This window comes from Rhinopithecus roxellana, chromosome 4 (assembly GCF_007565055.1).
Source record: "Rhinopithecus roxellana isolate Shanxi Qingling chromosome 4, ASM756505v1, whole genome shotgun sequence".
Taxonomy (NCBI): Eukaryota; Metazoa; Chordata; class Mammalia; order Primates; family Cercopithecidae; genus Rhinopithecus; species Rhinopithecus roxellana.
The window spans coordinates 148,321,874-148,346,257 of NC_044552.1; positions in this window are offsets into that span (position 1 = coordinate 148,321,874).

The window sequence follows — 24,384 nt, forward strand, 5'->3', positions numbered from 1 at the left end:
CGCAGGTGACCGGGAGGGCCGCCTGCCTGGCACCCCTGCAGGAGGAGGTGGGCGCAGGCCTGTATTTTAAGCAATGGTGTAGCAGGGCTCCTTGTTACAGCAGCCTCCCTTTGCCCTGACTAATAAATGGAACTGGAATTCAAAACGGGGAACTTGTTCATTAAATTCCTGTTAAGAAATCTAGTATAATGAACTCACAATTATCCTGAACCCAAAAGGCCCCAGGGTCTGAGTCATCAGATTTCTCTCCTGTGTGGAATCAAGGCTTGCTCTGATGGACGGCCAAGTGCTCACGAGAACCATTTGTGTCTTATTCCTGGGGCTGGAACATGGCAGTGTCCAGTTATCAATGACCATGTTTGAGACAGCGTTTTCTATTTGCACTAATTTCCTGTTGCTGTATAACACATTTCCACGAGCACAGGAGCTTAGAGTAGCACCAACCCCCAGCTCAGTTTCCGCAGGTCAGCGGCCTGGGCGTGATGCAACTTTGCTTTCAGGTCTTAGCAGGCTGAATTCATGGCACCGGCCAGGGCCATGAGACTTCTATGGGCTGAGGGCCACTTTTCAGTTCCCAATTGCTGGGGGAATTTTCTTCTGGCAGTTGCAGGACAGAGGTCTCTGTGCTCCTTCCTACTCTCAGCTCCTGGAGGCTGCCTGCCTGCCTGCAGTTGGAGAAAATCGTTTTTAGAGGGTCCATGTGATTAGGCCGGGCCCCCCAATTATCTCTCTACCGTAAGGTCAATTGCTTTGGGACTGTAACCCCATAACAAGCCCTCACAGCTGCCCTGGATTCCTGGTGAACAGCCAGAGGAAGTGTGTGCACAGCAGGGCGGCAGTCATGGGCCATCTCAGAATTTCTCCAGCTGCTCCACTTAAGGAATACTTCCATTTATAAGCTAACACTCCTCAGTGCCCCTAGTAATGTTCTGAAGGAATTATCAATCTCCCCAAGAAAATAGACTCAAAAGAGATGTGTACGAAGGCCGGCCCCGCTAAGAGAAGGCTTCAGGGCTGACAGGACCTCCCCCTGCCCCTTAGTCCATGGCCACACTGATGTGGCTTAGGCCGTTTGCTCTCTTCATTGATTCAAATATTCATCCATTCAATGATTATTTATCAAGCCCACAACATGCCAGGCGCCGCTCCAGGGACTATGGGAACTGCGATTTAAAGGACATTAGTCTTCACTGTCATGGGGACCTCCACATGGGACACAGATGCCTGGATGAATGGGAGGCAGTCACAGTGAAGCTGACGGAGCCCAGGGAAGGACCAAGCCTGAGGGAGCAGAAAGGGGGCAGGAGGTGCAGCGTCGCTAACTGGACAGAGGCCACTGATGCTTCAATGTCTGCCCCCACCCAATGATCACAGCGTGTCCAGAACACAGTGGCACAGCCGGAGTTCACAGCTGGCCCCCCATGTGCCAGGCCCTGGACTAAGGGCTTATGGTGTTACTTCCGTTCATCCTTTGAGATGACTCCTACCTTTATACTATGTTACAGACTAAGAACAACTCAGAGCCTTAGCGACTTGGGAAACCCACGTGGGGAGAGCCGCCACGGCCACACGGGTTCAGCTTCAGACCTGACGTCTCCTCCTGGCTCCTACGAGAGCCTGGAGTCATCAAAGATTCAAAGGTGCTGAGTAAAACCATGCCCTTGTTTTGGAACGTGTCCACCCAGGGCTTCTACATAGAATGCTTGTCAAGTCAGGATATGTATGCGACTACAACCTTCTATTCTGTGTTTCTGAAATGTCTTAAGTGGATGAAGGAAGGCCCCTAACAAAGTGGCCCCACAGCTGGGAACTATGGGGCCTGTGAGGCGTTGGCTGTGGGGACCTCTGTGGCCGAGCATTGCAAGGGGGCAGTGGCACAAAGGCCCTGGGGTGGGGCTGTGTTTGCAGTGTCCCGGACGCAGAAAAAAAAAAGGTCCGTGTAGCTGTAGACGGGGATGGGCAGCAAGGGTCACACCCTGAGGGCTTTACAGGCCTCCTATGGTGTTGAATTTTATGCTATTTACTTATTTATGGAATCCATGCCACCCCTCTTGCCTGGGAGATGAGGAACCCTGTGAAGCAGGCAAGCCAGGCCTGCTGTTTGGATGGATGGCAGCAAGTGGCCTGAGGGCGACCAGGGAAGGCCCAGAGGACCGGTCTTGGTGCCTTGGGACTGGATGTTTACCTCATTGTGTTGAAGCAACACTTAATACAGCCCCTGGAATATGGGAGCCTCAGACAAGATGTTCCTTCCCCTGTGGGTGGGAGGCCCCACACCCTCACTTCCCCATCACCTCCATCCTCACCCCCATTATCATCATCACCCCCATTATTATCATCACTCCCATTATTACCTCCACCCCCATCATCACCCACCATCACCTTCATCATCACTGTCACCCCATCATCATCATCCCCCAACATCACTGTTGCCCCATCATCATCACCCCAACATCACTGTCACCCCATCATCACCCCAACATCACTATCACCCCAACATCACTATCACCCCATCATCATCACCTGAACATCACTGTCACCCCATCATCATCATCCCCCAATATCACTGTCACCCCATCATCACTGTCACCTCATCACCCCAACATCACTGTCACCCCATCGTCACCCCATCACTGTCACCTCCATCATCACATCACTGTCACCCCATCGTCACCCCATCACTGTCACCCCATCATCATCCTCACCCCAACATCACTGTCACCCCATCATCATCCTCACCCCAACATCACTGTCACCCCATCATCATCCTTACTCCAACATCACTGTCACCCCATCATCATCACCCGAATATCACTGTCACCCCATCATCATCATCATCCCCTTCAGTCCCCTTGCTTGGGCAGCCACGTTGCAGCAGGTCTTGTGTATCCTCCAGAGGGTGATCGGTGAGGTCTGAGGCGCCTGTGAGCAGGGAGCCGGGACAGAGGCAGGTGCACAGCGGGGCAGCGTCTGGGCCATCAGGGTCCCTGGGGAGGACACTCCAACCCCAGGCGGTGCCCAGGAGGTGCACCCAGGCCCTCGTCCTTTGACGGATCTGTAGGATTTCACCACCGGAGGCCAGGGAAGCGGGGAGGGGCTCCAACCGCAAATCTTCAGGGGGCTTAGAGGTTGTTTGCGTCAAGATTGTCCTGCGACCCTGCCTGGCCACCCTGGGAGCCTGAAGGAAGGGCAGGACCCGAGAGTCTGCGTTTTCGCCAAGTCCCCGGAGGGGGAAGTGGGTCCATCCGCAAACTGAGCACCAAGTCCCCAGTGTCCATCTGCAAGTCGAGCGAGGCTTTAGGAAGGTGTCAGGATGGGAGAGTCAAAAAACGTGATCTTCCCTGAGGTCAGAAAAGTGTTCTCATGACACTTTTATTCTCACGACACTTTTGTTCTCATGACCGGAAATAAAATGAAAACCCCCCTCTCAATTTGAAGTGAAATCCCCCTCTCTCTCAGCCTGCAGCCCGGGCCGTGGCTCACCCTGGGCGGAGGCCGGGCCTAGCATTTCCAGGAGAGCGGACGCCCTCATCCCCCACTCATGCCTTTGAGATAACCCCAGCTTCCACGGAGCCTGTTTTCTTAGTGATAACTAGGAAAGAAAGCAGGTCAGTGAGGCACTTCCCCCCATTGTTAGCCCTTCTTTCGCCGCCTGAAAAACCGGTGCTGCGCTCCCCACAGGGCCTCAGCCCAGCGATGTGGAGCAGGAAACTTCGGCTTCCAGAAGGTGCCTCCAGCAGGTAAGCCCCGGGCTGGCGGCCAGGCCTGACAGGTAGCCGGACTCCCGGGCCTGCTCAGGCGCTCCTTCCTAAAAGGGTCAGACAGATGCACAGAGAGCATGACTGCCTTCCTCACAGGAAGGAGAGGTTGGAGCGGCTCCTCAGAGCGGAAGCGGAAGCGCGGGGCGCGGCAGAGGGCGGGGCGCTGCGTGGCGTCACCTGCTGGCGCCCCACGCTGGCCTGCGCTCGCTGGCCCCTACATGAAAATGGCGGCCTCCTCCACACGCCGCCTGGCAGGACAGCTTCTTCTTCCTGAAGAAATTCATTCCATGTCTGGAGCTTGCCACCAGCTGGAACGTTCCTGAGGTTTGTACCTGCAGATCTTGGCTCACCGACTGGGATCCTACAGAAACTAGAGTTCCTCTCCCACATGACAGACCCTGAAACACAGCAAAGCCCCAGGATGGGGGCGATTGTCACGGATAAGCATTCACTGGGTATCGGCTCTGTAGGGGAGATTAGAAGAGTAAGGAACCCTCTCAGGGAAGGAGAGTACGTGGCTTCACACAGATAGACTACGGATGGATAGACAGAGAGATGGCAATAACGATGACAGACACACGATAGAGAAACAAATGATAGATACATGGAAAGATGACAGACAAGTCATGGAGATATGATAGATAATGATGGTGGATGACACTGGTGAAGGACAAATATGAAGTTGAAAGGGCTGACGCAGGGCATATGTTATGGTACTAACTCCTGGGAAGAGCACTCCAGTCAGTACAGGAGCTCAAGGAAAACCTAATGGAGAAGATGAGACCTGAGCTAAGCACCTTGGCCTGGTCTCAAAACAAAAAAGCAGTAACAACAAAACACCCTTGTTCTTTCATGAAACACAGAATTCTCAACAATCTGGCCCTCTTCCCATTGATTTATTCATTTCTGAGCTTAAAACCCAGAACTGCTTACCGACCACCTGCTGCTGAGGGCCACGAGCCAGGTGTCTGTGCAGGGCCAGGGGCGAGACAGACCCCAATGGTGCCCACAGGCGCTGCCCGTCTGTGGAGGGCACAGGCAGCCCAAGGCCACAGTGGGGCGTGATGACTCAGTGGTGAGGGGCAGCACAGGGCCCAGGCATTCACAAGGAGCGATACACCCCCAAAACCGGGGCCAAGTCGGGGTCCCTGGAGAAAGTGGTATCTTAGCACAAACTAAATGATGAGAAGTCAGTGAAAAAGGTCATCCAAACCAAGATGAGGGGCCAGAAAAGGGCATGTGGAGTTGAGCAGATAAAGAGGCTCAGCATGGCCAGAGTGAAGAGGCCAAGTGAGCTGGACAGGCAGGAGGGAGACCATGGGAGTCAGTCAGGGGTCAGCTGGATGGACAGGAAGGAGAACTATGGGGGACCAGTAAGCATGGTCAGAGAGACCATGGGGACCAGTCAGAGGTGAGCTGGACGGGTGGGAGGGAGACCTTGGGAGCCAGTCAAGGGTCAGCTGGACATACGGAAGGAGAACCATGGAGGACCAATAAGCATGGGCAGGGAGACCATGGGGACCAGTCAAAGGTGAGCTGGACGGCTGAGAGGGAAGCCATTGCTGCAAATGGGCTGAATTTATCTGTGGAAGGGATCAAGTAAGGGAGTGACATGATCAGACTTTTGTTCAGGGGACTCACTGTTGCTAGAGCAGAAAGTGCATGTATTAAGACAAGCCTGAAGCGAGAGGATACAACTCCCACAATTATCCAGGCCAGAGATGAGAGGGCCTGCAGGATGTGGAGAGGATCCGTGTCATGGAATTTGCAGGGTTCTGCTTGGGTACGTTGTCCCTATGTCCTATAGACCCTTGAACGTGGCCTGGAGTCCTGTACTGAGAACTGGCCAAGGAAACACATCGAGAGTCGTGGACATGAGATCACCATGAGGTGGAGGGAAGCCCTAGAGGGAAACCCACAGGGAGAGGCAAGGAGGCCCTGGGCTGACGCTCAAGGCTGCCCAGGCAGGTGGAAAGGCTCGAGGAAGCCTGCAGACTCCCCTTGCAGGTGGAATGTCCCAGCAAGGGCCCGGCTGCAGTGCCTCCTGGGAGAGCAAGAGGACAGGGTGACATGGGGAAGAAGCTGCCCACTAAGACCATGGGGCTCTCCTGATGGGGGCATCCAGCCCCCACCCTCTTTGGTGGTGGCATTTGAAGTCAGTGCTGCCAACAGAGACACCACGCAGGTGGGAAAGTGGAACGCATCCAGGCCTGTTTGTGCAGCAGCGTCATGGGTGTGGCCCCAAGGATGGCTCTGGGAGACCCACGGGGCAACGCGATCCCTATAGCGTCCCCTGTCCCTGGGCCACAGGGCCTCCGTATCTGGACACCTGTATGGCTGGTTCCCCTCTCAGGGAAGTCTCTTTGAAATATCTGAGGTGGCCTCTGCCTTCTTGATGGTTACAGGGAAGGAGGAGGCTGTTTAGAAGATGGTGACCACAATCTCAAGAGCTACGGAGGCCAAATGCCTGGAAAGCAGCATTGGGCTGGGCAACCAGGCAGTGTAGGTAGCGTCAGCCAGGGTGGGCCGGGGTGAGTGTGGGAGCCGGGCTGCTGCGTCCAGGACACAGCAGAACTCCCGCGGCTCTTTCAAGAGGTTTGTTTTGTTTCTGTGGAGGGAGAGAGACGGGGCGTCTCTCAGGAGCACCTCCCACCAGCCCTGGCCTCTCTGAGCACTGCCTCTCTCAGGCTGCTCCCCCGTTTCAGTGCCAGGGGCAGGGCTGAGTCCAGCCCCAGGCGCAAGTCACTGGCCCAGTCAGGGTGGGGCATGAGCTACGTTGGTGCCAGCCATCGAGCCAGGATCTGTTCCCTCTGAGAAGCAGAAACCGAACTCCGTGACCTAGGCTCCTGGTGGCTGAGGTGCAGCGACCCCGGATGCTGACGTTTCAGAGCGGGAGATCTGTGCCCTGGGTCACCCAAGCTTCTGCACGTGGCCAGGACCTCCTGGGCCTCCTCTGTGCCCGTCAGTTCCCACCCTTATGGGGGCTCCTTAGTGAATTTTCAGGCAAAATCAACGGGTCAGTTCTGAGCTCTGCTAGCCACTTGCCAAGGGGCCCAGGGGGCAGCACCCTTCTTCACCCATTCTCCTCCACGTGCGTTTCTGTAAGAGGCCCTGAGCTGGGGCTGGTGTTGCAGGCGTGTGAGTGTCTCTGACAGGACTGAGAGTCACCTCAGGTCTCCACATGACAGAGGAGCCAAGCTGGTCTCAGAGGTGAACAATCATTGGATGAGTGCAGCCCCATTTCAAAGGTGTTCATTTAGCTGATTTCCGTAACCCGAAAAGACTTTTCAGCTCATGACAACCTCGGAACGTGGCCTTTGTTTGCCCCCTGGCCCTGCCAGCGAGAGGGGAAAGTGTGCGGTAAGCAAGGTTGACATGACCAGGGGAGATGAACTGTGTGGTCCTGCTGATCATCCTCACCCTGGGTTTCTCCGCAGCCGGTTTTTTTGTTTGTTTTTATTTAGTCACCTGCCTCTGGGCTGTGGAAAGAGCTGTCCACCCTGGATGGCTAATGTTCTGCGTCCGCTTGGCCGGGCCACAGTGCCAGTGTTTAGCCAAACAGGTCTAGAGGTTGCTGTGAAGGTGTTTTTAGATTAGATCAGCATTTAAATCAGTTGACTTTGAGTAAAGGAGGTGACCCTCCGAAGTGTGGGTGGGCCTTGTCCAATCAGGTGAAGGACTACAAGAAAAGACTGAGGTTCCTGGAGGAAGAAGGACTTTGGCCTTCAGAGGCTTTTAGACCCCAGCTGTGTGTTGCCTCTTCCTGGGTCTCCAGCCTGCTGGGCTACCCTGCAGAATTCAAACTTGCCAGCCCTGACAATCACAGGAGCCACTTCCTTAAAATAAGTTTCTTTCTCTCTCTCTCTCCCTCCCTCTCTCTCTCACACACACAAACACACACACACATCCTGTTTGTTCTGTTTTTCTGGAGAGCCCTAATTTGATTCTCTTCAAACCTTTTTTTCTCTCTAAGCCACCTGTTCTCAACCCTTCAAGCCTTCATCATGAGAAAGGGTTGTGTTTTTTCCTCATTCTGTCTTCTGAGCACACTCCTGTGGTCCAGGCGTCATCACCCTGTATCTTTTATTTATGATTGTGTCTTGAGACCTCCGACATTGCCCAGCAGATAGCAGATGATCAGAAACCGTGGTCTGAATGCCCTGAATTAATACAGAAGTGAGTTACCAGGCATCTCTTTGCCGGCATTATTTAGGTGTGGGAGACCCTTTAATGAACAAGGACAACACAGTCCCATCCCCAAGAAACTGACAATGTCCTCGAACATGGCAGGCCCCAACATTTTTGGCTCCAGGAACTGGTTTCATGGAAGATGATTTTTCACACACGGTGGGTGGGGGAAATGGTTTCTTTGGGATGAAACTGCTACCTCAGATCATTAGGCTTTGCTTCTCATAAGGGGCCCGCGGCCTAAATCCGTTGCATGTGCCCTGCACAGTAGGGTTCACACTCCTCTGAGAATCTAAATCCGCCTCTGATCTAACAGGAGTGTGGGCTCAGGTGGGAACAGTTGCTCACCCACCGCTCACCTCTTGCTGTGCAGCCTGGATCCTAAGAGGCCATGGATGGTACCGGCCTGTCCCTGGGAGCTGGGGGTCCCTGTTCTAACACGCATCAGCCAAAGTTGAGCACAGCACTCCAGGTTTTGCCTGAGTGAAGCGTAGAGGGGCCGGTCACCTCCTTTCTTCGGGATTCTGTACATTTACTGATGTGACCCAAGGTTTAAGAGGGACGCAGGGTCCCAGAACAGCATGCAGGACAGGAAGGTGGGCCCAGCTGCCTTTCCAAAGGTACCTCCTAGGGATGTTCTCGTCCACTCCACATGGTTTCATTACGGGGCGTAAAGTGGCACCATGGCATGAATCCCTAAAGTAGTGGAGATGAAAGGAGTGCATTGAAACAATGTCTGTATCTTTTCCTACCAAAATATAGGCTTATGACACAACAAAAAAATCAAATTAGAAGCTTTGGATCCCATGAAACGTCGTTCAGTCCTATTTCCCATAAAGCCATAGATGCTGCTGGTGGCTACTAGACACAGAGCAGGGCCAGCGCTGGCCAAGGGATGCAGGGATGTGGCTGAGGTCCCAACATTGCCCTGCAGGGTCAGGAGACCTGAACATCTTCCGCCTGGGATCCATGTACAGAAGAGAGCATTTGCAAATGCATGTGGTGTGGAGAGAGGTCCCCAAGCTGCTCAGAACCGTCCTAATTCTCTTTCTCCATGGAGACTAAGTCCAGGGCATGGAAGTCCCCACACCACAGAAGGTGGCCCTGTCAGAACCCGCAGTCTCACTTGGCTGTCAGCTAGCTCATTCCTGTAAACTCAGCGTCCTTCAGACCAAGGCCCTCTTCTGTGAGTTTGAAACATACACGGGTACGGCACTCAGCTTCCTAGACACAGTGAAGAGCCCAGCCCTGGGCCACAGGTAGACAGCACCCGCAGCAGGAGGGGTCCAGCAGGTCAGGAAGGAGGCATTTCCAGCCAAGGATACAATCCATGCATGGCTCCAGCCTCCACAAAGCCATCTTCAGGCTTCCGAGGTGCTGTTTAAAAGGACAGGGAATGATGTTCAGAATTAGAGGGTGGGAAGACCCCAGCAGACACGGAGGGGGTGATCCCTTCCCTGAAGAAAGAGGAACTGAGCCATAGGGAGCTGAGAGTGTGCATCCCAGGTCACACAAGTGATGTAAACAAAGAAGCTAGGTCCCTCCGAAGGACATTGAGCCACTGATTTCCCAAAAAACCAAGGCACTAAGAGTGGAAGCTACAAGCAACCCAGGCCGCAGGCAGGAGCTCAGGAAAGTTCCTAATTAAAGAAACTGGTAATTAGGAGTAAAATACACAAGATTATGCCGAAAGAATCACATACCCTCACAAAGGAGCTCATGGCGACAGAGACCCTCTCTGGGGCTCACAGTGGAGGAGACCCTGTCCACGAGGCTCACAGTGAGGAGACCCTGTCCTCGAGGCTCACAGTGAGGAGACCCTGTCCACGAGGCTCACAGTGAGGAGACCCTGTCCACGAGGCTCACAGTGAGGAGACCCTGTCCACGAGGCTCACAGTGGAGGAGACCCTGTCCACGAGGCTCACAGTGAGGAGACCCTGTCCACGAGGCTCACAGTGGAGGAGACCCTGTCCACGAGGCTCACAGTGAGGAGACCCTGTCCGCGAGGCTCACAGTGAGGAGACCTGTCCACGAGGCTCACAGTGGCGGAGACCCTGTCCACGAGGCTCACAGTGAGGAGACCCACACTCTGATGATCACAGAAAGAGAGACCCTCTCCACAAGGCTCACAGTAAGAGAAACCCTTACCATATCCCTCCTTCATGACCCTGCTCCATTTTTGTCCTCCATGCCCATCCTTCTTGCCCTTCCTCCATCTCCCTAATCCACATCCTCATCCAATCCCTCCTCTAGGTCCCTCCTTCACGTCCTCCCTTCCACGTCCTCCCCTGCCCATCTCCTTCCTCCACGTCCTCCCCTGCACGTCTCCCCCTTGCATGGTCATCACTGGAGGTCACTCTTGTCTAGATTTGCTCCTCCATGCCCCATGTTCACTAAAGCTCTGTGCAGGAAGAATTTCTCTTATCATGGACCTGTTTGGGGAAGGGACAAGAGAAAGCAAATAGAAGGGTCTCTTCAACCCTAGGCATCCCCTGCAAATTTCTCTTCTGATTCCCTTCCTTCCAACAACATTTTGGAATTCTTACTGAGCTGCCAGACAGGGATGATGCGCTCACCTTCTTAGTTCTGAGAGATGAGCATGTTTGTTTCCCATGAACCCCAGGAATGTCATGTGTGGTGTGCACCCCAGTCTTTCAGAAGGTGAGTTCTGGACAGAGGGCCTGGAAAAGGAAGGGACCCTGGAGGGTCTGACACAGGGCAGGGACGCCGAGACCCAGCCAGGTGTGAGCCCTCTATCCAGGGCCTCAGGGACAACTGGCCTCAGGGATAAAAAGGACAACATTCAGAGAAGGCCCCAGGAATGTGAACAGGACCCCCCGATGGGCCAGTGGCACAGCAGACAGGCCAGCAGGACATCGATGGGCCATGGGCCACTGTAACTCTGACTCTGGAAACAAGTAACCAAGAGGCCAGGGCATCAGCATTCGCTTCCTCCTTCCCCTCCGCCCACCCCCCACACCCTCCTCCACCACATACCCTGGAAGCTGTGACCGGCAGGCCCAGCTGAGGTGGCCACTGAGGGTCGCCAGCCCGGCATACCCGACAGATGCTTTAATCTTCTGTTTGAAGAATGGCTTATGCTCAGCTCCGCTCTTCAAACATCTGTTTCTCTTTAGAAAGATGGAGGTATTTCCAGTGGCGCTGCCTCTGCCATGCTGAGGACTGTTTAAACGGCACCCACGTTGTTTACATTGTCCTTTACAGCCAGAGAGGATTTACAGCAGGCGGCTGGACATGCGTCTAAGCTCTGTAAAACAGATCATTCACTTTGAAAAGTGAACAGCTTAGCTTCCTAAATACATCCTTTTTGAAAGGAGGAATTTACTCTATTAACCCATAAAAAACATCTAGGGAGGATGAAGCTCCTGGAGCTGTTCAGGTTTCAGCGCCTTACAGTCACCGAAAAGGAGAGATTTCTAGATTTATTCCTTGGCCTTGACACCTCCCTGGATGCGCTGCTGCTTGGCTGGCTGGTGGTAGCAACCCGGGATTCCTGTGCTCCAGACAACACACAAACACTCCACAGCAGAAGGCGTCCACATCCAGGGTCCTGGAAGATGGAGTAGCGGCAAAGACCTTTGAGAATCTTAAAGCAAGATGAGAATCCGAGCTGCATCCGAGAAATCAGAACTCATCTGGGAAGGACCAAGGGCAAGCAGGGGTGTGTGGCCGGGTTGTAATGTTTCCACCTTCAGGACGAAGTGACTCCTCCCTGCACTCCACACAGCATCTGAAAATCTCTTTGTTTATTGGGTTCATACATTTACTAAAATAAATGTCTCGTTTGTCTTCATCTCCCCAAAGTGTGACACCTTCTGGGCATGTGATAAGCGTTTGTTGAAATAATTCCTCATGACTTACCACACTCAAGTGAAATGGGAAAAGCAGGAGGTGCTTACAGGTTATAAATAATCAGAGGTTATCAGGAAATGGGCTCCTTTGTTCTATATCCATAAAACTAGACATTTAACCACGGTGAAAAGAAAGAAAAATAAGTTTTCTTCTGCTGAGAACATACTGTGTGCTAGGTCCTGTCCTATCCCCATAAAGACTTGAATGGCACTGGCGATGCCTTGGGCCAGCGTTGAACACACACACTCTTACAGAATCCACCGGATCCTCTGTGTGGTAAGGTCATCTCCATCCTATAAAGGCTTGGAGCAGTGAAGGTGATGGCCTAAGGTCCCACGGCCAATCACAGTCAGGGTAGAGATTTGAGCTCCCAGTCCGTGGCTGGTACCCACTGCACCCAGGTGCCTCTCACAGAGACCTCACCTCATCTACCCTTCATCACCCTAGGAGGAGGACAAAAGCTGAGCCTCAGAGACATGACAGATGTTATTTCCCAAGACCACACAACTGGCAATTGGAGGATGCAGGACTCTACACGTTGTCTTGATAAAAAAGTTTCACTTCGGCCGGGCTCGGTGGCTCAAGCCTGTAATCCCAGCACTTTGGGAGGCCGAGACGGGCAGATCACGAGGTCAGGAGATGGAGACCATCCTGGCTAACACGGTGAAACCCCGTCTCTACTAAAAATACAAAAAACTAGCCGGGTGAGGTGGTGGGCGCCTGTAGTCCCAGCTACTCAGGAGGCTGAGGCAGGAGAATGGTGTAAACCCGGGAGGCGGAGCTTGCAGTGAGCTGAGATCCGGCCACTGTACTCCAGCCCGGGTGACAGAGCGAGACTCCATCTCAAAAAAAAAAAAAAAAAAAGTTTCACTTCACTTGTAATCAAACTCACCAGGCTTAAAATATGTAAATATGTAATATAAATTTCTGGGGTTTTTTTATTTTTTTGTTTTTGTTTGTTTGTTTGTTTGTTTGTTTGTGAGACAGAGTTTCACTCAATCGCCCAGGCTGGAGGGCAGTAGAGTGATCTCGGCTCACTGCAACCTCTGCCCACCAGGTTCAAATGATTCTTCTGCCTCAGCCTCCCAAATAGCTGGGGTTATAGGCGTGCACCACCATGCCCTGCTAATTTTTGTATTTTTAGTAGAGAAGGAGTTTCACCATGTTGACCAGGCTGGTCTTGAACTCCTGACTTCAAGTGATCCTCCCACGTCAGCCTCCCAACGTGCTAGGATTACAGGTGTGGGCCACCATGCCTGGCTTAGAAGTTTCTATATCTGGAAATGTAGTTCGGTTATTTTTTTTGGTCCTGAGAAGTAACCCTTCTTTTCTTTTAGCCTTTCTTTTAAATTAGTAGATAATGGATCTTAACCATTCCACCAAATAAGCTCTATTTTTCCACTCGTCAATACAGAAGAGCACAGAGGCCGGGGCATGGAGGTCTCTGATCTTTAAGGCCTTTGGCTGGTGACAAAGTCGGAATGCACAACTCTGGGATTCCTAGGTCACGCTCCTGAGCAGCTGCCATTGTAGACAAGGGGCCCAGAATCCGAGTGTGCATCAGAGCAATATGTGCAGAAAGAAACAACATTGGGAACCGCTTGGCTGCAAGCACAGGTGGCCTCGCCCTTGGGAATCAGGTGGAGACACTCACATGCTAGAATATGACTATCCTTTCTTCACTCTCTCTTCTGCCCTCCTCTTCAGCCGGAGGAAGGAAAACCTAAATGCAAAGATCTACCTTGCCAAAGATCTGCTCAGGGTGAGTCACAGCCCTACGTGCCCAGCTTATGCAGAACATGTTTTCTTTAATTACATGTGTGGTGAACACCACCAACTCTGGTATGTTCAAACATGTCTTGTGCCCACACTGCTCTCTGACCAGTGCCAACTGACTCCAAACGGAAAAACCTGGTGTTTTCCTCATAGAGCTCTGAATTCAGGGCCACTATGCCCCCCTTTCATGGAGCTAGAATTGGACACTCTTGGGTAAACACGTTCTATCCAATTGTCCTGAAAACGAGAGTACTTCTTCCCCAAAAGGCAGAAGTAAAAGTGCCTTCCTTCTTTTCAATGAAACAAAAGTCTATTCACAAAAAAAGGGCTGCAAATAAAGGCTTTCTCACTTTGACATATGGCCGGACGATGGGAAGAAGCTTTCCAGTGAGATTCATCGGGGAAGGGAGGCAAGATGCCTTGGTTCACATCTTGGTTTACATCTTTCTGGTACCTAGGTGTGTGCATCTGAGCCTCCATTTATGCTCCTGCTCTAGGCCACACAGAGCAGTCTTGACATTAGAGTTAATGTACTCAAAGCTTCATTTTGTCTCCTGGGATCATTCATCTAAGAGTCCAAATACAGATGACCTTTTAGATGTCCCCACGTGGGTCCTTCCTGACCTCAGCCAGGGAATGCAGGCAACTTGGTCAACAGTACCACCAAGAGGTAACGAGGGCCATGTGACTCTTTCTAAAGGAGGGGGCAGAGATGGCTGGCAACAAATGCTCTCAGCAGTTGGGAGAGAAAAGGCACTGCCCAGAAGCAGACAGGACTCAGGCAATACCTCCCACTGCATTTCAAGCTTGTAGGAAATTGCGAGTCTTGGAAGACCTGTGACTCAGTGTAGGGTGAGCCTAGCAAAACTCTCTGGGACCGCCAGGAAGAAGCACCTAGTCCCTGGAACAGAGGGCAGAGACCCCAGCAGTGCGGTAGGGGCTCCTATTCACCTTCACCCTGGTAGAGCGCCGCCCTCCGGTGGACACGTACACATACATCGTGTGCACCCCCAAAGCAGGCCGCTTTTGCCTGCAGAATCATTTGTTCCAATTGGGTTTATTATTGTCATCGCCTTATGTATCTAGATAAGCCTCATTGTAAGAAAATATGCATGTGAAAACAGGCATTATGTCCATGTAATCTAAGCTGAATGCTTTGAAAGGTGCCACAAAGAAAATTCACTAAACATGTATACCCATTTAAGTGTGGATGAGACAGCTGTAAATAAATGGAAAATTCAAAAATCATTAAAATCAAGTGAGATTCTGCTTGAGTCATTTACATGTATCAGCAAGGTTTTGCTACATCTAATTCCTTGGTTGACCTGGTCATTCCCAAATGGATTCATCTTGCCTTAATGGTTGAGGTAAATAGATGGTGAAATGGTTGAACAGTAGGAAAGATAGCCAAATGGATTCAGTAATGAGCTAGTAAATTTTCAACAACATGCTCTTTGAAAAGAATAGAGCCCTGATTTGTAGTATTTGCCAATTTCCATGGTGAAAATGATCCCATCACGGCCAATTTCAAGCCACCAATCTGAAGCCTCTGAACTTCTCTAGAGGGACTAGAGCTGGGAAGAGGTGTGTACCACCTGCCTGGAGAGCAGGGGCAGTGGCTGTGGCACCCACAGCCAGATGAAGGGCGGGGTGTGGACATGAGTTCTGGAGGAGCGTCACTTCAGGGCTGCACTGAAAGACCTCAGGTGATGACTGAAGGGCTCCAGCCCCTGGCAGTAGGACCACGTCAGGTCTCTCCTGCATCTGCCTCTCCTGACTGGCCATGCAGTCTTTTTCCTCCCAGCGGGAATGTCCATATGGCTCCTTTGCCAAAGTTCTCATGCTCAAGGAGCATGATCAGAGAGGGGCCAACTGTCACATGGACAATGCTGAACTAGACTCATCCACATGTTCATATGTCCTCCTGCCTCTCTTATTGATGAAGACATTCTATCATGGTCAATCCACTTTCCTCTAGAACCTATCATAATAACAGATGTGTTTGAGCCTTACTTTGAAAATTAACAAAGACAACATAAGGACCCTGTTGTCCAGAATCTAAGAGCCTGTAAATGACATGTAGCACATATAAGATCACTTAGTAAGTTGGACTTGAGACTAGGAAGGTGCTGTGGTTTCAATGTGTCCCTCAAAGTTCATGTGCTGGAAATTTAATTCCCAGTGCAACAGTGTTGGAAGATAGGGCTCAATGGGAGGTGTTTAGGCCATGAGGGCTCTGTCTTCATGAAAGGATTAATGTCATTATTGTGGGAGTAGGTTTGTTATAAAAGCAACTTCAACCCTCCCTGCCCTCTCTCGCTGTTGCCCTCTTTTGCCCTTCTGCTTTCCATCATGGGATGACGCAGCTCAAAGGCCCTCACCGGATGCTGGCACCATGCTCTTGGACTTCCCAGCCTCCAGAACCATGAGTCAAATACATTTCTATACATTATAAATTACTCAGCCCAGGTATTCTGCTACAGCAGCATAAATGGACCAAGACAGAACATGTTTGGTTTTTATCCACTTGGCTGGTTGGGAGTTATCCTTTATTCCCAGAGATAAATGGCATTAAAATAAACATGTACCTCGGAAATGGACAAACATTTTGTGGGAAGAAGCACCATTTAATTTCTTTTTATTTTTAAAGATACTGGAATCTGAAATAGAAATGGTACTGAGGGACACAGTGCTGGCTCAAGGTGGGAGCAGAGCAGAGAGAGGAAGGGCGAGGAGCACCACATTCCTGTGAGGAACCCTGAGATAGTTAACACTGTGTCAACTTGATTGGATTGAAGAATACAAAGTATGGATCCTGAGTGTGTCTGTGAGGGTGTTAAAAAAAAGGAGATTAACATTTGAGTGAGTGGACTAGGAAAGACAGACCCATCCTTAATCTGGGTGGGCAGAATCTAATCAGCTGTCAGTGAGGTTAGACTATAAGTCAGGCAGGCAGAAAAATGTGAAAAGAGAGACTGGTCCAGCCTCCCAGCCCACATCCTTCTCCCATGCTGGACACTTCCTGCCCTCGAACATCAAACTCCAAGTTCTTCAGTTGTGGTACTCGGACCGGCTCTCCTTTCTCTTCAGCCTGCAGATGGCCTATTGTGGGACCTTATGATTGTGTGAGTTAATACTTAATAAACTCCCCTTTACATGTGTGTGTGTATATATATATTCCATTAGTACTGTCCCTCTAGAGAACCCTGATTAATACAAACCCTGAGCATCACTCACTGGCACATGGGAAGTGGCCAAGGCTGGGGACACAGCAGCTTACCCAGGTGCTTCAGGGTCTCCGGCAACATGGCCCACCAGGTGAGTGCCCTGCTATGTGGACAGTGGGATACACCCATCACACCCACCAGGCTGAGATAACTCCTTCTCCAGCCACACAGAGAGGCCTCAGGCTCCCAAAGTCCATGTGTCTTCAGCCTCTGAGATTAACAGTGCCATGTGTTGATCTCCTAGTTTATCGCAGTAGCCATTTGCAACAGCATAGTGTATATAGAAGTGTTGGTCTTGAGATTTTTGCCTTCAGATTTTACTGTACTGTAATCAATAACTTGTTGTGTATAATTAAGACAAATACATAATGGCCTTGTGTTTATGAAGTCAATATATAGCTTGTAGGAAATTCCTTGGTATTGTTTGTATGCTGTATAAATATTTTAAGATTCTGCCAGTAACAGGAGTTTCTGTGTATATTATACAGAGTTCTCTTTTATCCGGTTTGAAGGAGTAGTATGAAGGAGCGGATGTAAATTTTCCAAACAAACATTTGTTTCTTTCTCCAGCTGGGTAGATTGTTATGACTGCCTTCTGGGGGACCCTGGTGGTCCCAGCATTTATTCACAGGTAAGGTACTACTGGGTTGAAATTGAGTTGGAGTGGGTGGGTGAGTGTGAAGTGGTGCTGTGTGGTATTGTGTGTTGTTGTGGTGCTGTGTGGTATGGTGTGGTCTTGTGAGATGAGGTGTGGTATTTTAAGATGAAAGAGGTGGTATTGTGAGGTGAGGTGTGGTGTTGTGTGATGAGTTTTGGTGTTGTAAGTTGAGGTGTTGTGCAGTATGATGTGATGTGTGATGTGGTATGGTATTGTGAGATGCAGGGTGTGGTGTTGTGAGGTGGGCAATAGGGTATAGTGTGGTGAGTTGTGGTGTGTGGTGAGGGGTGTCATGTCGTGAGGTAATATGGGATGTGGTGTTTTCTGTTGACAAGCGTGGTGTGCAGTGAGGGGTGGTGTTATGTGGTGAGGGGTATGGCGTGAGGTCAGGTGTGGTGTTGTGGGGGAAGGATGTGGTGTGTGGTGAGGTGTGGTATTGTGTGGTAAGGGGGTGGTGTTATGAAGTGAGATGTGTGGTGGGAAGTGTGGTATTGTGTGGTGAGTTGTGGTATTCTGAGGTAAACTGAGGTGTGATAGGAGTGTGGTATTGTAAGGTGAGATGCGGTATTGTGAGATGAGATATGGTGCTGTGTGGTGAGTGTGTGGTACTATGAAGTGAAATGTGGTATTGTGATGTGAGGTGTATTGTTGTAAAATGATGTGTGGTGTAAGGTGAGGTGTTGTGCAGTGAGATATGGTATGTGGTGGGGGCTGTGGTAGTGTGGGTGAGGTGTGGTGTTCTGAGGTGAAGTGTGGTATTGTGAGGTAAGGTGTTGTGTGGTGAAGTGTGGCATTGTGAGATGAGGTGTGTGTTATGTGGTAAGGTTTGGTGTTGTGCAGAGTGATGCGATATTATCTGGTGGAGGATACAGTTTTGTGTGGTGAGGTGTTGTGTCGTAAAGTGTGGTGCTATGAGGTGAGGTGTGGTGTTATGTGGTGAGGTATTGTATTGTTTGCTGAGGGCTGTGCTATTGTGAGGTGAGGTGCGGTATTCTCAGGTGATGCATGGTTTTGTAAGGTGATGTGGTGCTGTGAGGTGAGGTGTGGTGTTGTGAAGCATTATGCAGCGTGTGTGTCATGGGTGTTATGGTGTTGTGAGGTGAGGTATGGTATTCTGTGGTGTGTTTTTTTGAGGTGTGGTGTAGTGTGGTGGGTGTGAGGTGGGAGTTGTGTAGCAAAGTGTGATGCTGTGAGGAGAGGTGTTGTGCAATGGGGTTGTGGTATTGTGATGTGTGGTGCTGTGAGGTGTGGTGTTGTGTGGTGATGTGTGGTGTTGTGCAGTGTGATATGGTCTTGTGTGGTGGGTGTTGTGTTGTCGAGGTGAGGTATACTGTTGTGATGAATGATGTGGTGTTGTGAGGTGAGGTGTGGTGCGCAATGGGGGGTATGGTGTTTTGAGGTATGACGTGGTGTTGTGTGGTATCATGCAGTGTGACATGGTCTTGTGTGGTAAGTGCTGTGGTGTTGTGAGGTGAGGTGTGATGTTGAGAGATGTGATGTGTTCTGAGGTGAGGTGAGGTGTGGTGTTGTGAGGTGAAGTGTGGTGGTATAAGGTGTGATGTGGTGGTGATGTGTGGTGATGTTCAGTGTTGTAAGGTGAGATGAGATGTGCAGTGGAGGTGTGGTGTTGTGAGGTGACATGTGGTGTCATGCAGTGAGATGTGGTGTTTTGAGATATGGTGTGCTGTGGTGTTGTGTTTTGTTGCCCCTGCTGTGGAACAGCTGCGTGAAAGTAAAAGACCAGGCTGGCACCATGGAAAGATCTGAAGTACAGGTGGACACACAGCACACTGAACAGGGATACCAGGGATCACAGGGGCCAAAGGGCTGCTGCTACTGGTGACCAAATTCCCTCAACCTGCCTGAGAGCCAGGTTTCATCTGCAGGGAGGTCAATCGCAACTTCAGTTCTCTGAGAGAGCTCGTCCTTATTCCCTGATAACCCAGAGGACACTGAAGTCTCACCTCACCAACTACCGTCTTCAACTTACCCGGAAGAAGAAGGTGGGCAGAGGTGATGACTGGCCTGGGCGCGAGCCTCTCATGCCAGGGGAACTTCAGCATGACCCAAGACAGGAAAATCCTCCTCTCTCCTGGATGTGGCCGGATGCACAGCGGAAGTGAAGCCTCCTCCTGCCTTCCTCCATCGGCAAAGATTTACAGAGCACCTGCTGGGTGCCAGGCACTGGGCTCAGGCTGGACACAGGCAACCTTGATACAGCTGAAAGCCTTAAATGCTTTCCTAGGACTGGCCACACACATCAGAGAGAACAGGGGTGGGGAAGGCACCTTTATGGAAAGGTGGGATTTGACTGCACAGATGAAATGGTCAGAGACCTCACTGCGTCTGCCCAGAATGGAGAGTGTATGAAATTCCACGGAAAATCAACTGTGATTCAAATGGAGTCACAGCAGTGGAAACATTCATAAGGAGGTAGGGATGACTTTCCATCCTCTGCTTTCCTGCCAGCAGTTACCGTAAAACAAAAGGCTTCATTAGAAGACACGGTGTGGGCAGCACTGTACACAGCTCCTCCTGGCTCAGGAGCCCGGGAAGCAGAGTGGATCAGGTGAATGCTTCCAATGCTGTCCACCTGCAAGGTGTCCACAGGCATGGAGGACGGAAGGGCAGCTCCTGGTGAACCTGATTATGTGGATAGTTAATTGACCTTTATGCTACTGTGGTAATTAGCCTCTTGTTCTCTAAACAAATGTGAACAGAAATGAACATATTATTTATTTCTAGGTGCTTGGGAGTCCATAACTCAAATGTGCACCACTCCCAGGTGGGACCAGCAGCCGGATGAATGAAGGACCCCTGAGGCCTTGGTGGGGTGAGTGACCTCCAAAGCCCGATAGCCCCACTCAGACCTTGTAGCACAAGCCTTTGAGGGACCTTAGAGGAAGTGTGGCCACAACTGGGCAGAAATCCCACCCATTTTAAAAGTCTTCCCTGAACCCTAACACTTACCCAAAGTCTGAGGTCCAGACCAGAACGGACTGTTCTCCCTTTAGTCCTAACCTCTATGAGCGCAGGAACTCCAGCACTCTCACGGGCCACTGCCCTTCCATTGTCCAGCATGGTGCCCAGCCATCGCAGGGGATCAGGAAGATGTGTCAGGCACTGTTCTGTGCCCATACAGCAGGAAGAGGCAGAACTCCTGCCCCCATGAGCTGAAATTCTAGAAGAACACAGTGACAGGCGGACTGCCCTCATCTGAGCTTGGTCTCTGCATCAGACTTCAGCGCCTCCCCGAGCCCTGTGTTCTAAAAGGCCGTTTCATTAAGTCTGCTTCTTTTCATTGTCATTTTTCAAGCTCTGAAAGTCAAGACCATTTCAAAAGTTTCTCTCTGACCACTAAATAATTCCTTCTGTTCTACCGGAAAAGCCCATATGTGTTATCTTCTGGAATGGATTCCTTCATTAAGGGCTTCTAAATACCTAGTGTGAGAGCCCTGCATTCGTGAAACGATGACCATTTCCAACTGCAGAAAGAAGACAGAAATGGGGTTGGGACCCTGGAGAAGCTGAGAGAAAGCCGTGGAGGAGAAATCGAAGTGTGTGAGGCAGCAGCGGGGGATGCAGGGCTCACCAGAGCTAAGTGGCACGGGGGTCAGGGCATGGACTCTGGCCCCAGACAGCCTGGAAATGTGACAGCTGGTCTGTGCCTCAGTTTTTCCATCTGTAAAATAGGAATGCTAAGGCTGCTTACCTCATGGGACTCTCCTGAGGATTAAATGAGTACCTTTGAGGAAAGCACAAGGGCAGGTGTCTGGATGCAGGACTCATGCACAGAATGCTCCGCAAGGGTCAAATGCTGCTTTGAGATACTCCAGGCAAGGCAGCTTCTGAATAGTAGCCATGGCCTGGTTGTGTATGTCTGTGTGACAAAGAGGAGCAAAAAGAGAACGAAGAACATCTAGGAATGAAATTTCATATAACGATAAAAATCTTTTACAAATTTCCTTTAAAATCCAGCTCTCCCCTACTCAGACGCTGAAGAATTCATATGAACTTCTGTTTTTTGCAAGGTGTACCACATCATTAGCTAAAAGGGGAACATGAGATTAAAGTTAAGCCTTCCAAATACAAAGAAAGGGATTTTTCTATCCAGTGGAAAAAAATTAAAAGGAAAATTGAGCCTGGCCTCGGTAATAATATATTGCACTGTTCTGTGCCCTGCCCCGGGGCACACCTCACGGGGTGCCACCACCAAGCCGTTTGCTCCTCCAGGACTGCAGGCCAAGTGAGGTCTTGCTGGTGGTCTGGTTGTTCAGGGAAGGTTTCCACAGCTGGGGCTCCTTCCAAAAGTGCCTGGAGAAATTCCTTTCACCCCTTTCCATGAATCAGAATCAGCTAAAGAAAAGCCAGGGGCCCTGGCATATGGAACCAGCCCAGGAAGAAAATCAGCCATGAGATTGTTTTGGTCTTTTCCATGGGCTGAGATGTTAGTAGTCTGAACAAATAGGTCTTCAGGATTTGCAGCCCAGGCCACTGGAAGCAGCTGCAGGAGCTCCTCTGGTGGGGCTTGGGCCTAAGGGGAAGCAGGTCTCTAACCTGGCACTGCTGCCTGCGCACAGATGACTCCCAGGGCTGGAGCTGAGGAACAAGGGATGGGACCTCCAGAGAAAAGCTGCAGCCTCAGTTCCAGGAGTGGAGTCTGGCCTCAAGTAGAATGAGGAGCAGCCAGTAACTGACAAAGACCCCAGGCTCACAGGCACAGAGTCGGGAAGCAGGGGAGGCTGTGCCAGTGCATCCACCTGGCTCCTGTGGAGGACTAAGGAGACAAAATCAACGTACGTGAAAATGACTTTAGCAAAATCCAGTGGTCAGCAAGAGGACCACCAGGTGTGGGTGATGTGTGGCTCTTTAGAGGTGGCCCAGGCACAGATTGAAAGTAACAGAACTGGCTTCCAACCAACACATGGTTCAGCAGCAGATGAGTCTCCTCCTCACCAGGACTACTTGGGAAGGCACTCACCCTTCTAATGATGCTCCCTGTGTTTAGATGTTGGGAATTTCCTTTTCCGTATGGCCTTCAGGGCCTGCAAGCTATTCTTGGCACTTTCAGAGGAGATACATCATCATTTTGTTAGGACAGATCTGATTTAGGATACAAACAAGAGTTAAATGGGATCAAGCCCAGAGAACAGCAATGATAAGGCAGGGTAATGGCATTTGAAGCAAAAAGTGAGATGAGACCATAAATGATTGAAAACCATGTGTTTTGTGGTCCATTGTTAATCAGCAATTCTAAAAGAGCACTCCAAAAATGTCCAAGCAAAGCTAGCCTCACTGGCACAAGACTAAAGCCTTCCAAAGCAGCCTGTGTAAAGGAACTGTACTCATTTAATTCCCTCCAAAGTTCAGGCATGTTTTTTGAAATTCAATCTCATTATATCAGTCTTGTCTCATAAGGCCCATTATTCTTGGTCTTGAAAGATATTTGATTAGGTTGACGGGATCAGACTCAGAGATCTGAAGCAGTTGAGCCCAGATGGCAAATCCTCAGCGCACATACCACTGCCTGCCCCACTCACACTCTTGGCAGACATTGCTAATCGATTATGACATCTCTTCTCACAGGAGGATCCCAGGGGGCACTGCCAATTTATGGAAGCTGGAACAATAGTTAGAGTGCATTTGCTATCCCTAGAGGAAAAGCTTAAAGAATCTGCATAAAAGGACTTGAGTTCCAAGATGGCAGCATAGAAACAAGCTGGATTCACTCCTCTCCAAACACACAAAGCCTAAAACAAATATACAGTGCTGAGCTTCTCACCAGAAATATCCCAGTAATCAAATACAAAGATAAAACCATTCCTGGGGCCACAGAGAAGTGAAAAAGCTGTGAGCAGATGGTAAGAGAATTGGACTTCCACATCCATGACACTCCTCTTCCTATTCTGCCCAGTACCAAGCACATGAACATTTCCCCCATCTCACTGTTTCTACATTGGAAAAGGTGAAATTGATGTAGACAAATAGCTTCCCACCATCTGGGGTTCCCTGGCAGGAGATCTGTCCCTCTCTTAACCCACAGGAAGCATCATGAGTGCCCGAAGGGAGAAATATCCCTGAGGACAGCCAGAGACAAAGGAGACAAGCAGGATTCCCACACCCAGCCCTGGAAACTCTGCTCTGTAACTCAGTCCCAGAAACTCTGTTCTGTAATTCAGTCACAGGAGACGCCAAACCAGTGGCTGTTCAGCAGCACCAGGCTGTAGGAAGTTTGTCCCACAAGCCTCCTGGGCACAAGCCCCTAAGCCAGCTTCCCACACTGCTGGGATAGCCCTTTCGGGACCTCCCCTATCCAGGAACAGCAGTGTTCTGATCCTTTGCTAGAGCTGAGGCAAAACTGGGTTTAGGGCACCTCTTGAAGCCATAAGGGATGCAGTAGTTTAGTGGTAAGGAACCTCTAAGCAAATATATTCAATAAAACAAAATAAAGCTGGGCAGAGAAGACTGGAATAAATAACCAGTCCTTCAAGGCAAAGACATAGATGTTCACCCACAAGAAACAACAGTAAACAAGGAGCCATGATCTCCTCAAATGGACAAAGCAAAGACAAAACAAAATAAAAGAAACAAAAACTGACCCTAATGAGAGATCCATATGCCAGCTTTCCGACCAAAAAGTCAAAAGAGCAGTTTTAAGGAAATTCAGTCATCTCCAAGATAATACAGAAAAGAAATTCAAAATGTTATCAGAGTAATTTAACAAAGAGATTAAAATTTAAAAATAAAACAGAAATCTTGGAACCGAGAAACACATTTGCTGAACTAAAAAAAATTAGTCTCTCAATAGCAGAATGGACTAAGCAGAGGAAAGAATCAGTAAGCTGGAAGACAGACTATTTGAAAATACACAGAGGAGAAAACAAGATAAAAATAAACACAG